The sequence below is a fragment of the Erinaceus europaeus genome, chromosome 8, assembly GCF_950295315.1.
Source record: "Erinaceus europaeus chromosome 8, mEriEur2.1, whole genome shotgun sequence".
NCBI lineage: Eukaryota > Metazoa > Chordata > Mammalia > Eulipotyphla > Erinaceidae > Erinaceus > Erinaceus europaeus.
Genome location: NC_080169.1, coordinates 54,757,595 through 54,763,594, shown reverse-complemented (window position 1 = coordinate 54,763,594; position 6,000 = coordinate 54,757,595).

The following is a 6,000-nucleotide window of genomic DNA, read 5'->3' as shown; positions in this document are numbered from 1 at the left end:
ACACTGAAGATCAAACTCGGAACCTCAGGCTTATAAGTCTAGCACTCTAGCCAGGCCTAAATAGCATTCTAAAATTGTCTATGAGAAATTCTTATCCTTTCACTCTATAAACTCTGAGCATCTCATTTAAAGAGACACATATTTCCAATTTGATAGGCAAAAATAAATACCAATTTATTATTTATTTATTTATTTATTTATTTATTTATCTTGCCTCCAGGGTTATTGCCGGGGCTTGGTGCCTGCACCACGAATCCACTGCTCCTGGAGACCATTTTTTCCCCTTTTGTTGCCCTTGTTGTTGTTTTTTTATCATTGTTATGGTTATTATTGTTGTTGTTGTCGTTGGATAGGACAGAGAAAAATCGAGAGAGGAGGGGAGATAGAGAGGGGGAGAGAAAGATAAGACACCTGCAGACCTGCTTCACCACCTGTAAAGCAACTCCCCTGCAGGTGGGGAGCAGGGGACTCGAACCAGGATCCTTATTCAGGTCCTTGCACTTTGCACCTCCTGCACTTAACCCGCTGTGCTACTGTCCAACTCCAAACCCCAATTTTTCTGTAACTATTTAAGTTGAACAATGATCTCATGTAATTCATTACATATCTGAAAGATATGAACATTCAGGCTGTCACAGAACATTTTTATATAGTACAACTTGAAAGGAGGGTATATGGAACTCTGGTGGTGGGGATTGTGTGGAATTGTACCCCTCTGTTCCCATAGTCTCGCCAATCATTATTAAATCGCAAATAAAATTTTAAAAAATCTTATCTCGAATGTGGGAAAAAGTCACTCAACAAAAGCTAAGGGTGCCCCAGAGCCCTGCCCCACTAGGGAAAGAGAGAGACAGTCTGAGAGTATGGATCGACCTGCCAACACCCATGTTTAACAGAAAAGAAGTTACAGAAGCCAGATCTTCCACCTTCTGCACCCCATGATGACCCTGGGTCTTTATTCCCAAAGGGATAAAGAAAAGGAAAGCTTCCAGTGGAGGGGATGGGATACAGAGTTCTGGTGGTGGGAATTGTGTGGAATTGTACCCCTCTTATCCTATGGTCTTGTCAATATTTCCATTTTAAATAAAAATACATTTTTAAAAAGAGCCTCTTATAAAAGTCGAATGCACAACTTTAAAAATAAAATAATTTGTGGGATCTAAAAAAAAGGCTGAGGGCGTGGGACCGAATGCAACATACAGGTGAGAGGTGGACATCCTTGGACCAGAAGACATAGAAAGATCCATATATTCAGGGGAAATGGAAGGAAAGAGAGCTTGGCAGGTAGATGGGAGTTAGTCCCAGGACGGTGCATTACCTGGAACCTCCCGCAGATGTTCACTCACTGCCAGCAGGGGGCGCGCACACGGCAGAGCAGCCAGAGAACCTGGCGACTGCAGCGGCGGCTGCCTCTGCGCTGGAGAGCAGCACAGGGTCTGGACCACACCCCCCCTCCCCCCTGAGCGTTTGTGAGCTGGCTCCCAGTCACACTGGGACACCTGCGGTGGGTCCTGGCCTCCATAAAACTACCGTGGAGGGGCCAGAGCAGTCGATAGTCGGATTGGCAACTCAAGTCTGTTTCCTTGACTGGAGCATTGGAGTCTGTAGATGGCCTGGTGAGGGAGGTCAGATTCTTTGGTTCTAAACAGCTGAGAGATGGGGCTTTCCTTGCCAGTGCCTGGGAAGTTCCCTGCACGCTGAGTGACACCAGAAGCTCGGGGCGCTTAAAAAAATTTATATATATATATATATATATATATATATGAAACACAAAACTAAAGGATAAGAGGGGTACAACTCCACACAATTCCCACCACCATAACTCTGCATCCCATCCCATCCCCTGATAGCTTTCCTATTCTTTATCTCTCTGGGAGTATGGACCCAGGGTCATTGTGGGTTGCAGAAGGTGGAAGGTCTGGCTTCTGTAATTGCTTCCCTGCTGAACATGGGCGTTGACAGGTCGACCCATATTTCCAGCCTTCCTCTCTCTTTCCCTAGTAGGGTGGGGCTCTGGGGAAGCAGAGCTCCAGGACACAGTGGTGGGGTTGTCTATCCAGGGAAGTCTGGTTGGCATCATGCTAGCATCTGGAACCTGGTGGCTGAAAAGAGAGTTAATATATAAAGCCAAACAAGTTGTTGACTAATCATGAACCTAAAGGCTGGAATGGTTCAGATGAAGAGTTGGGGATCTCCATTTTGTAGATAGCTAGTAGGCCTATTTTAGTCATATTCCAAAGAGCCCAGTGACTATACTAGTTTATGTGTGTGAGCCACAGTCAGTGATTGCTCAGCGGCAATGCTCAGAACCTGACTTTTTTGGGGGTGGGGATTCCTGGGTTATCAGAGACTTAGGTTCCCCAAAACACAAAAACTTGTTGAAGAAAAGCAAGCCGGAGTCAGAAATAACCCAGCATGCTTGAATCAGTGATAACCTCACTGTTTGTTTATGAGTGGAATGGGAACAGCTCCTAGTCACTTTTTCATTTAGACACAGACACATACATAAAAATAAGAGAACCTTAGTTTTGTCTGCTCTATTCTTACGTTTAGCTTCCTGCTTATTAAATAATTGGTCCTGCTTTATATCTTACCACTTTTCAGCCACCAAATTGCAGATGCTACCATGAAGCCATCCTGACTTCCCTGGGCAGACAGCCTCACCAATGTGTCCTGGAACCCTGCCTTCCCAGAGTTCCTACCCACTAGAGAAAGATAGAAACAGGCTGAAAGTAGTCTAGGAGGCAGTTGCAGTGGCTAAAGCATTGGACTCTCAGGCATGAGGTCCCGAGATCAATTCCTGGAAGCACATGTACCAGAGTAATGTCTGGTTCTTTCTTTCTTTTTTTTTTTTTTTAAATATTCCCTTTTGTTGCCCTTGTTTTTATTGTTGTGGTTATTATTGTTGTTATAGATGTCATCTTTGTTGGATAGGACAGAGAGAATTGGAGAGGGATGGGGAAGACAGAGGGGGGAGAGAAAGACAGACACCTGCAGACCTGCTTCACCGCCTGTGAAGTGACTCCCCTGCAGGTGGGGAGCCGGGGTTTCGAACCCGGATCCTTACGCTGGTCCTTGTGCTTTGCGTCTGGTTCTTTTTTATCTCTCCTCCTATCTTTCTCATTAATAAATAAAATCTGGGAGTTGGGCGGTAGCACAGTGGGTTAAGTGCATGTGGCACAAAGTGCAAGGACCAGCTTAAGGATCCCGGTTCAAGCCCCAAGCTCCCCACCTGCAAGGGAGTTCCTTCACAGGCTGTGAAGCAAGTCTGCAGGAGTCTATCTTTCTCTCCCCCTCTGTCTTCCCCTCCTCTCTCCATTTCTCTCTGTCCTATCCAACAACGACGACATCAACAACAATAATAACTACAGCAATAAAAACAAGGGAAACAAAAAGGAAATAAATAAATACTTTAATAAATAAATAAATAAATAAAATATAGAAAGAAAGAAAGAAAGAAAGAAAGAAAGAAAGAGAGGCTGAGGGTATAGATCAAACTTCTAGTGTCCATGTTCAGCGGAGAAGCAGTTACAGAAACCAGACCTCCCACTTTCTGCATCCCATAAAGACCTTTGGTCCATAGTCCTAGAGGGATAAAGAATAAGAAAGCTATGGGGGGGGGGCAGAGTCAGGCGGTAGCACAGCGAGTTAAGTTCGAGTGGCACAAAGCGCAAGGACTGGAGTAAGGATCCCGGTTTGAGCTCCCGGCTCCCCACCTGCAGGGGAGTCACTTCACAGTGGAGTCACTTCGCAATCGGTGAAGCAGGTCTGCAGGTGTCTATCTTTCTCTCCCCCTCTCTGTCTTCCCCTCCTCTCTCCATTTTTCTCTGTCCTATCCAACAATGATGACAATAATAATAACTACAACAACAAAACAACAAGGGGAATAAATTAATAAATAAATATTTTTTAAAATGAAAGCTATCAGGGGAGGGGATGGGAATTGTGTGGAGTTGTACCCCTCTTATCCTATGGTTTTTGTCTGTGTTTCCTTTTTATAAATAAAAATTTTAAAAAAAGAAAGGAAAGCTTCCAATGAAGGGGATGGGAAACAGAACTCTTGTAGTAGAATTTGTATGAAATTGTACCCCTGTTATCTTATAATCTTGTTAATCGTTATTAAATCCCTAATAAAAATTATTTTAAAAAATAGAACATGGTGAAAAAAAGAAATGAAAGAACAGAGCCAAAATTTTATGTTTCCATATCACCTTCTTTGTGCTGCCCAGGGCTTCAACCTGGCATAGCCAGCCAGTGAGTCACCTCTTCAGCAATGCTGCTAGAGAGCTCATGAGGATTTGCACATTTGGACAAAGATCTACCTTTGCAGTTACCAAGAAGAGAACTGAGGAGTGAGGAAAGATGTCAGAGTGGCAGCTAAGCTCCCAGAAAACTCCTGGAGGTGACTGTGATCTCCCTCCTCTCACCATCTAAACACAGTAGGAACCAGTGGACATAGGAGACCAACTTTTCTTTTAATTTTTAATTATCTTTGTTTGTTTTTTGGAGACAGCCAGAAATCAAGATGGAAGGGGGAAACAGAGAGGAAGAGAGACAGAAAGACACCTGCAGCACTTGCCCCTGCAGGTGGTGACGGGGGGGGGGGGGGGGCTCAAACCTGGGTCCTCGCGCATTGTAACATGTGCGCTCAGCCAGATGCACCACCTGAGAGATCAACGTTTCCATACTGATACCATATGCTTTGTGGGTTGCTTTACCTTCGCCCACTTCCCAAATGGCAGTCTTGGGTTTTCTTCTCTGTTCTCTACCTGGGTGACTTTACGTTTCATTCAAAACAATGATTAATTTATGAAAGGGAAAGAAAGAGTACTTCTCCACCTTATGTTGTACATGTATGCACAGTATCCACTCAGCCTGCTGAGCAACCTCCCCAGCTTGGATGTAACTCTGTTCCTGGAGTCTCAGTGGCCATCTCTTGCAGAGCCTTCTAAGCTTCAGATCTAGTATACTTATAGTAATGAAAACAAACAAACAAAACCTTTATGCTGCTTTGGTCTGGGGGAGGCTAAATAAACAGAAGTTTTATTACATTGTGGGTTATTTAGGTACAGCAAAATAGGTAAAGGGGCAAAGATTGGCTAGTCATGATGGTGGGAGCTGTGGACCCATAAACTAGTACCAGCGATCTGCTACAAGTGTTTAGGTCCTGAGGGAAGCAGCGTGGTAGTCCTGGGGAGGAGAGAAGACAAGAGCAGCAGGAACCAAAAGCAGAAACTCAGTGCACTAAGGAACCATGCACCAAGAGCTAGCAGCAACAGAGACTGGATTTCTGGCAGACACCCAAATATACTGGTCAATCTGTTGTCAGCTATATGCTAATTACGGTCATGTCCCAACATGCATCTTCATCTGCATATACTTTAGGCCCCAGGAACTCAATGCATTTCTTCAGTTCTTCTACCCTTTCTCTTAGTGTACGTGTCATTTCCACAGCTGTTTAGGATTTTAAGAGGAAATCATTTACAAGTTCCATCTTTTCCTTTCTTTCCCCCTTTTTCCCCTCTCTTTCTTCCCTTCTTTATTTTTTTCTCTTTCTTCTTTCTTTCTTTCTTTCTTTCTCTCTCTCTCTCTCTCTCTCTTTATTGGGAAGTTAGTATTTTACAGTCGACAGTAAATACAATAGTTTGTACATGCACAACATTGCCCAGTTTTCCACATAACAATACAACCCTTACTAGGTCCTCTGCCATCATGTTCCAGGACCTGAACCCCCAACCCCGAGTCTTTTACTTTGCTGCAATACACTACAGGATTTATTTCTACAAGGGAAAATAATTTGTTGTGATTTGGAAAAATGATTATTTGAATTCATTTATTTTTTTCAATATTTATTTATTCCCCTTTTTTGTTGCCCTTGTTTTTTTTAATGTTGTAGTTATTATTGTTGTTATTGATGTCATCATTGTTAGATATGACAGAAAGAAATGTAGAGAGGAGGGGAAGACAGAGAGGAGGAGAGAAAGATAGACACCTGCAGAT